This window comes from Aptenodytes patagonicus, chromosome 1, assembly GCF_965638725.1.
Source record: "Aptenodytes patagonicus chromosome 1, bAptPat1.pri.cur, whole genome shotgun sequence".
Classification (NCBI taxonomy): domain Eukaryota; kingdom Metazoa; phylum Chordata; class Aves; order Sphenisciformes; family Spheniscidae; genus Aptenodytes; species Aptenodytes patagonicus.
This window is the reverse complement of record NC_134949.1, coordinates 66,985,477-66,995,151: the sequence shown is the minus strand read 5'-3', so window position 1 is coordinate 66,995,151 and position 9,675 is coordinate 66,985,477.

The following is a 9,675-nucleotide window of genomic DNA, read 5'->3' as shown; positions in this document are numbered from 1 at the left end:
TTAGATGTTTTCTTAATTAATTTTTGAGCTTTCTGTGACATGCACGACTCTATAAATTGCATTAAAATGTGGTTAACTCTGCAGGTATCAATCAGCTGTCAAGAAAAGCAAAGCAAACTTCCTAGAGAGCTCCATCTCCGGAGAGTCTATGTTCTGCACAACTTTCATCTTCCAGCAGAACTCAGATCAAGATAAAATACGTCTGTCATTTTAAACAAGGAGGAAAGTTTATTTATGTATTTTTCAAGCATGCATTTCTATACTGTCTTGTTTCACCACAGGAAATTTTATCAACATCTGATGTATTACCTGCTTTTGCTCAATTCTGATTAAATTATAATGATAAAGAGATAAAAAACAGAGTCTACTGTGTTTTAGGGGCCTCTTACCTGCATATATAATGGGGAAAACAACCTCCTCTGTTGTCCTGTGGGCTAACCTGGAGATGGGAACTCTTGTCATGAAGAAGATTATCCTCTTGAGAAGAACTAACCTGTATGAATACTCTGATACTTGACTTTCTACATTATATCAAATCACTAATCATGGGAATCCTGTAGCTTGAGTCTTCTCCGTATTAATTCATCTGCATCTTTCTCCCTCTGTCCCTTCCATTACTCCTCTTGCTCTCTTTGTTTTCTTTCTATTACCACTCTTAGTCTTTAGGACTTGCACAGGAAAATTGCCAAAGAGCAATAATAAACAGAGACAGAAGTGCCCTGTGTTTCTGCAAGTTATCTTTATCTTTGTAAAAGATGTTTTTTTCCATTCTTGCAAGCATAATTCATGAATGTTTTTAGGCTTGAAACTGGCTATAATAAATGCTTGTTAGTGTCTCAAAATATACCTTCAAAAATAATTATCATTGGTGAGAAAAGAAAATTACTTTGATAAATAAGTGTTAAAATGGGAAAAATATCTGTGCTGTATTCTCTAAAAGAAAAACATGTAACTTCACAGTTGCTTAAAATGCCCATAATACTATATGAAGTTTCAATGACACAAAGCTGACAGAAACATCCAAATGGATTTTGCAACAGGCTCATCATCCTTTGTATAATTATCAGACAAATCATTTCATATGAAAACATGTGAATGTGTAATTATAGGAGCACCTTAAGCACTCTGATTCACTAGTGTCTCAAAGAAGCAGTATGGTTCAATGGGTATGACATTAAATTGGTTATTATGAGAACCAGGTAATTTTCTCAGCTTTGATTGCAGTGAATTTTAGACACTTCATGTTTGAGGTTATTCATTTGTAAAATCGGTTTGATAATGCCTGTCCCCACTCACATATCTATGACGGAACACTTTTAACTACGGTATCTTCAAATACTGAGGAGGAGTATAGATTTGTTGGAAAAAAGAAGACTTTTAAGGAGGAGGACAATACTGAAACAGACTGATCTTTTTAGTCTTTTGGCTCAATAACTGTGCAATACTTAACGTAGAATTAATTTTTCAACTGAAAGTACTCCTAACTGTCGTGATCTGAGGTTTGCAACATTTGCTACTCCTTAAAATAATTTAATTTCCTAATAAGGATTGAGGTGAATGTGTCAATTTCCTATGTCTGCCACATATTGTCCTTTATAGGGACACGACTAGATTCTAACAGTATCTGCAAGAGTGGCCAGTCATGTAAAATATAGTAAAAAATACAGTGGCAAAGTGGTTGCAAGTAGGATATAAACTAGCAATACAAATGAAAAATGAGAAAGTAGAGAGTACTGCCAGGAGTAATCATGAAGATAGCTCATGCATGGATGGTTCAAAGTACATGGAGGTCATGTTGTCTTAATATTTTATTATCTGGCTTCAAAGAAGAAGATGGTTTCATTGATGAAAATATGATTTATTCCTGCCTGTTACTGAATTAAAAGTTGTTTTGCTGGAATTAATTTAAATTACATATTATAAATCAGAGGGCCATCACTTAGAATCAAGCCCGCAAACAGGTAGTAGCTGATTGCCAGCTATAGTACTAACTACATATTTACTTCTGCAGAAATCTGTCTCTTTACAGGCCTATGTATCATGCCTTAAGCCATTAAAGCCCTTAGATTGATCCTTTGCCCTGCTGTCCTGTTTGGGGATGAATTGTGTCAGCTCTCTTTGTTCAGAGCAGGTGGACACAGCTTGTCTATCAGGACTTCCACGTGGGAGAGAACAACTCTCCTAAACCATGCATGAAACGGTACACGTTCACTATGGCAAGAAATTTTCCCCTAAAAATAATCTCTAAAGCTCACCAGGGCAGGACGAGGAATCACTTGGTTAGCAACAGTCTGTGTGTTATTCCCTGAGACTAAAAAATAACTTTGTTTGCTAATTGAGACTCTTCAGTTAGGTTACTGCTTGGTAATTATAATGGAAAATAAAAACTGGTCTACAGTCCCTCCTATGAAATGTATCACTGCCTTTTTAGAAACCTTGACCAATACTCAATTCCTTTAAATGCAGAAGCAACACTCAATCTTCTGTAGCCTTGAAGAGGCAAGTATTGTGTTTGACCTTAGGAAAAGTGCTTCAAGGACAGCAGAAGGGTTTTTCATAGCAATCTTGGTGTATTTCAGATCTAAGGTGAAGGGAACAACCCTTAAGAATGCAGATATCTGCATGCCTACTGAGGTCCTAACATCTCTTCAAAGGTGACTTATTAATGCCAATTACGTGATACGCATCTCACACCCAAAGAATGGAAAACATCAGTTCATTTTCAGTAAGTCATCAAACATTCAAAAGCAGATATTAAACTTCACTCATCTCTGAGGCAGAATGTATCCAGAGTGACATAGCTGCTTGCAGCAAGTGTCTTTGCTGCCTGGTGAAAGGAAACACAGCAGGACTTTTGGGTGCAGGGACCCCCGGGACCCCCGGTGCACCGCTGCATACAGCTGTGCTCCAGAGCCTGGCCACAGCCATCAGCTAAGCACAGTGGCACAGTGACGAGCAGGCACAATGGAACACAACCTGTTGCCTGCTAGTGAGCCCTTCCTTTGTGCACCATGTGTAAGGGACTGATATGGTTATATTACACTTCACAGCTCCCCAAAAATAAATCCTCCCTGGGGTTCTGAGGAGGAAAAGGAGGCAGCTAAAATGAACAGAATAATTGCATGATAATGAAATATGCAACGCCAGAAATACCTTGGAAACATATGAAGTGCTTTGATTCTTTTTTTCTGAAGATGAAAGAAACAGAAGTTCAATATAACCAATAATTTAGTGTAAATTACTTTCCAATTGTTTTAGTTTCACTGAGCTCAACATGTTAGTTATTTTCCTCCCCTTCCTGTTGGATGTTTCAGCTATTTTCAGATGATAAAAGATGTTTCACTCCAAAGAAATAGAAGAAGCTTTTTTAATATTTTAATATTATTTTGAATAAGGGAAGTCCATGAAAATAATTCCAAAGCCAGACTACCTTGAAATCTGTGTGACAGAAGTCATGAAATGACTTTATCAAAAAGTCTTCATAAATCACAGTGTCTGTCCACTGCTAGATTGAGAAAAAACAGAGCTAACAATTAACATTTTAAGAAGTTGTCTGTTTCCTTCTTACAATTTAAGGAGTTCTGGGGAAGCATATTTTGAGGGCAAGGTTTTTAGCTTCAGTTATAATCTGGATTTTTGCAGTGCTGCATTTCAGTTAGAGATGGTGGAAGTTGTTGCTTAGGACTGTACAAATACAAGATTGTTCTGTCAATCCTTTAAGAAGTGTTGCTATTTTTTTTGCTGTGTCTGGCAAAACTGCAAAAAGATAAAACTTATCACGAGGAAGAAATTTTAAAAGAAAAAACCCACAAGTTAAATAGCTATAATTTTGGAAAGTGACAATTTAATGAAAAACAGGATGCTTTTCCATTTATATTTAGAGACTGTAATAATACTTGTGCACAAATTTTATAGAAGATATGGACAAATAAAGGGTAAATTTCTGGCTTTGTAGTTTGAAATATGCCATTTCCAATGACTTAAAGACTTCCTCCATGAGGTAAAGCAGAAAGATGTAATTAACCACTAAGAAAAAGTATGTACCTATGAAATTTTTAAAAAACAAATAAACATTTATTACTACTTCATGCAAATAAAATGAAACATCAAAAAGCAACTAGGAAATATTTCTGTCTGGCGTTTTGGTAGCCTTCAAAATAGTCTGTTACTTGTTTTTCTGAAATCTTTTCTGATGTTAAAGTTCACTTTTTGAGGGTGTGATACAGCTAGAGAGAAGCTGTTAGACACTGTCTATCAGAAGGAGTTGTTACTACTCTGAGTCGAAGTGACAGTCATGTCATTTGAATTCACAAAGAAAATGTGCTGACCCTTAGAAAGAAATCAGCCAGATGTGGCAAAAGGGCCCCAGGTGAAGAGCACAGTGACTGAGGTCTGAACAACACAGAGATTCCAGTCAAGTGGTCTAAGACATGTCTTCAGAAGGAGTTCAGCTGCATTTAGAAGCGTTGGTGCAAGAAAAGCATGAAGAAGGGGGGCTCCCTGTGGGCATGGTGCACTGCCAGCAGCACGCCGGGGAGCGCGTGGAGAGGCAGGTGCTGGTGCCTGTGAGGGTGGTAGTGGGAAGTGAGGAGGAAGGATTTGTAGTGCTAAACAGAATTGTGTACATGGAAAATGAAGGTGCTGTATTATGCTGCATGTATGTTAGTGTGATGGTATAGGGAAGTGTAACCTGAAGAAACAACCTCTACAAGTAAAGTGAGGACTATGCAGACCCACTAAAGATCAGATATTGGCAGACGGGCATTGAATGAAATGCCTCTTTGGAGATGAGCAAAAACGCATCTTACTCAGAAATAAAGACTTACTGGACACCATTTAATGGTATAGACAGTTGGATGTGTTTCTTATTAGTACAATATAATAGACTGTTATGGGACAATTTTCTATATATAAAAAGGGAAGACAAGAAATAGATATTCCCTTAAGAGTTATAAAATGAGGAGCACAGTGAAGAGGCTGAGTACTTATTTTCCAGCAGGGGAGTAAATTTGAGTCGATGGACACTACTCGTAATTTTTATAGCTGTAATAAACTTTTCTACTGTAAATTCTGCTTATGGATTTAATCTTTAAGGATTCCAAACACCAAATACTGAAAATAGGAATAGGCATGAGACCACCTACATCTAGTTTTGAAGAAGTCTGAAAAAAAAAAGTTTTATATTAAGGTAAAAAGAAAATAATGTTTTTTCCAAACTCACAGCAAACAAGATAGCATGCAGCGTGGTTTCCTTAACAACTGCAACATGTAAACATCTCTCAGTTGATAACTGAAAAGCGATGGTCCCCCCCTCCACTCTGTGGTGGGTGTGAGCTGCGTCTATTAGTTTAAACTGAAGGCTGAACGTGTCAAGTGGGTATTTCAGAAAGAAAAAAAAACAACCTGGACTTGGAAGAGAAATGGTGAACTTAAAGCTAAGTCCCTATCATGTACGCAGCAGTGCAGCAAGAATCCAGGCCTCTGAATTTCAGCTGAATGAACTGCGAAAGTCAGGGAATGATTCAGTAAACTTCAATTCATTTGGGTGTGTGTATTGCCTAGAGCAATTAGAAGTGTTATAACTTGAGAATAACATTAAATCATAATAAAGGTCTAGCCAGAAATGGATCTATATTTAGTTCCCAAATGAAAAATTGCATCAGAAAACAGGCAAGGAGATGGATTTTCCTGAACTGAACCTGTCCTATTGCCTGCCAGCAGGTAGCATGAACTGCAGCCAGGGAGGCTCCTGACAGTGAACACGCCCAACCTGCCTACCCAGCTCTGAAAGGCAGAAACCAGGTAAACTTTCTGAGTTTCAGAGAATAATGGAGCAAGAAAAAGAAAAATGCTGATAGCTGCTATTTGTGAAGATGGCAGTGAAATCTCCCTAGCATTTGTTTTCAGAACATTGTAAAAAGCTGGGGGAAACTAAGCTCATACAGAAACAGAAGCTTTAGACATTGCTTGGGGGACTTGGAGGAAGAGGGTATAACTACATTTCATGAATATCCATTCAGGAATACTTACTTCAGTACAGGTCATAAAGCACAGTTAAAATGTTGGAACTGTAAATGAGGATTTTGGCAGCAGCCAGGCTTAAGACTTTGGTCTTGATTTTAGCATTGGCAGTGGCACATTTGCTGTCAGCCGTCACAAAAAAACAGTCCAGTGAACGTGTACTGTTCTGCTTGCATCTCTCTAAAGGAGCATAAAGACAATGCTGTTCTATACCTGCAGGATCTTGTCCTAGTGATCTTCCTCTGACAACTAAGGAAAACTTGGGAAACAAGGAAAAGCTTCATTACAGGTAAGGTACTTTATGCACTTTTGAGACAGAAAAAAACCAAAGACCAAATTATGCTTTACTAGCACAGGAAACTCAAGTTAACTCTGAGAATGAGTGTTTGCTTCAGTAATTCAAGTAATAATAACAAAAAGTTTGCTAGAAAGGCCACTAACAGGCTTCTGTGTGTAGCATCAAGGTACAGTAATGAAAGCATGGAAAACTGAAAGTTATTTCCTTGGGCCAGCTGGCCACAAAATGGAAGTGTTGGATATGACTTATGTAGGAGCTATGCCAGAAGCAGCACCTGCCATCCATGCCAATGTGCTACAGAGCCCTAGAAACAGCAGCAATTTGGCTATGCAGAGAAAAAAAAAAGATAAAGAAAACAATCAAATGTACTTAGTTGTGGCTGAGGTCTATTCCCCATAGCCAGAAGTGGTGCATGTAATAGCAACCTCTCCTATGAAAGCATCTAAAACCCAGTGAACCATACTTGCTACTTACGGGTTGCAAAACGGAGTATGACACTGGAGATCTACTGTCTATCACCCAGTGTTGTATGAGCTGGGAGAGTGTTTTGGGAAAACGTTGACAGGAGCTCTGGTCAAAACTGAGGCAAGGCACTGTAAAGAAAATATCCTGTTTCTGCTTAAATTTGCTCTGCAGACAGTGCCAGTGGTATTGCTTTTAAAATGCCAGCTGTAGTCTGGATTTAATTACTAAGACCTGGGTAACCAAGAGTTCTGGAGTACAAACAAGTAGAAAATAAAATCTCTGAATACTGAAAAAATTGTAATATACATTCAGTAGGAATTCCTGCATAAGGCAGGCAGTGCTGGTGTACCATTACAGAGGAAGAACAGAGTGGAGAAAATAGCTGTTAAAGCACATAGTGTTACTTGTAATCTATTTAGCAGACATCAAAGGGGAAGGTAATGAAGAGTTGTGCTGATCAGTTGCAATCAGATGGAGATTTGCAGACGTTACGAGATGAGGATTCTATAGCTGATAAGAGGGGTTACAGCTTTTGTTCGCTTAAGAAGGAGGAAGAAAAGGTGGTATCAGAAAATGAACAACAAGAAGAAAATAACAAAGCACTTCTTCTGGGCATTGTTTTCATAGTTGCATTAAAGAATCAGAAAAAAACCCCTAAAAACTCACTTCATCATGAATAACACCAGCCAAAGAGAATTTTCCAACTTACATTAAAGCCAAATTTTTATTGCAGTTTTTGATTTGTTCTTTTTCAGTCTAGTTTCCTATTCTCTGTGTCTGCAAGCACACATATCTGTTGTCTATAATAAATTCTGAATTCTTTTGCCAGTTTAAATCAGATTTGCCAAGGGAATACAAGTTTCGTATGTGGTGCATTCCTATGACAGAGTGAAAACAGGCAGCCAGCGATTAATGTATTAATATGTCCTGTGGAAAAGACTGCAGCCTGAGCTCACTGCTTTTTAGTTAGCCCTGAATCTACATTAATGTTTGTGCAAGAATCACAAAGTCAGTAAAACTGGACTGCCTTGATTGCTGCCCACTGAACTGCCTGAGGGAAGATATCTGAACTGGGGAATATACATCGGGGGAACAAGCCACGCTGCTGTTTTTAAGGTGTATATATTTGTTTATTCTTGCTTGCAAGCTTGAGGGCTCCAAGGAAGCATGAGATTGAGGCTGAGTTTTCCCATTTTTAGTTTTAGATTTAAGCTTCTTGAACGAAAGTGGGTTACATTCTGTTAGTACTGCCTTAGTTTGTAAAGCTCTTGTGATAGGCTTTCCGCAGAGTTTAATAGTAGCATTTACTGTTTAATATTCTAGCCACATTCAGAGACATTAATATTTCCTCTTTGCTGGCAGTTTTCCATTTTGTAAATGGAAAAATGCCACTGAAAGTAAATAATATGTACCTTGTCTATGGAATCCCCTTCAAATATACCAGGCATAGTATTCAGGTACATAAAGCACCATTTTCCCTCCTTGTTCTCCACTTATAGGTTCAAATCGAAATATTTAACCTTTTAAAATCTTATTGTAAGCTTGCACTATATAAACACTACACTCAAAGCCATCCTCTCTTTCCAGATACTAAGGCCTCATATCAGTAGTGTTTTATTGCTGGAATCGATGCAGAAGAGCAAATGGTGACATGTCATGTTCATCTTGTGTACTTAATGACAGGATCTGGGTACTGTTATTCCCTTGACTGAGGTATCTTAGTCCTCAGCTAAACCATATTCCTCCTTCACGAGGGAAGCAGAAGTTCAAAAGTTCTCTCCACTTGCCCCAGATCTCACAAGAATTTCTTTACCACCAGGTTTGATTTAAAGCCCTTTGCTGCTTTCTCCAGATTTCAGACAAATCTGTTGCTTATCTAGCTCAAGGCATCATAACTTCCTCGAATTACTTTCTTCAGCTTTCTTGTTGTTTGCCTAATCTTTTGGACTTTTTCCAGACATTTTGCTGAAAAAAACAATTGTAAACCTTCTACCTTCCAATCATAAATGGCCAAATATCTTACCATTTTTTTAAAGGTCAGATATGTGAACATTTTCTTGTAGAAATTATCCTACTTCCAATAAGTTGGCCAAGGGATAGTTGAATTCTGACTGTTACTGAGAAAGGAAATACTTTTCATAGGGACATTCTCAAAAATGTTTTCATTTTCCACTTACATTTACCTCCAGTAGCTTCTCTCTCTTCATGGCTCTCCCTGCCCCTTTTCCTATCATACACTGCTGGCCCAAACACAATTTCCAAGACTTTTTTGGAAAACAAGTTTTAGGTTTGGGTTATAGGACCAGTGAAGGACACTAGCTCCCTCTGAAAGGGTCAATTTATCATCTAATAATAGACTATTACATATAGAACCATACATTTTCTATGAAGAAATTTGAATGGCAGTATGAATTTGTTGATATCCCTAGAAAACATACTGTTTTGGTGTTTTATTTTTAAACCCATATGATTTAAACTGCTTTGAGGAACCCATAAAAACTTTGGAGGTTTTGTTCAGAATAAATTCCCCAAAATGTCTATTCAACACTTAGGTCCTCAGCATTACCATCAGACTACAGCACGTGAAAGCTTTCATGTGACATGCACCATTCACCCTGGCTGCATCCAAATTAAAAACACCACAGTAAGAGATTCCTTACTCATTTACTTCCTTTTCCCCCCTGTTGTATTTCAAACAGCATTCACACATGCAAAGACATTTAAAAATGAAATCCAATAAAAAACTAATTAGCTAACACTTCTACATCCCCCCAAGGGTCCAGTTTTGTTTGAGCTCAGGGGAAAGGTTTCTATTTCAGACTGAAATGACACCTTCTTCCCTATCTGTAAGTGAATAAAGACTAAGTCAGTAGACAGAATAGCTATATCCA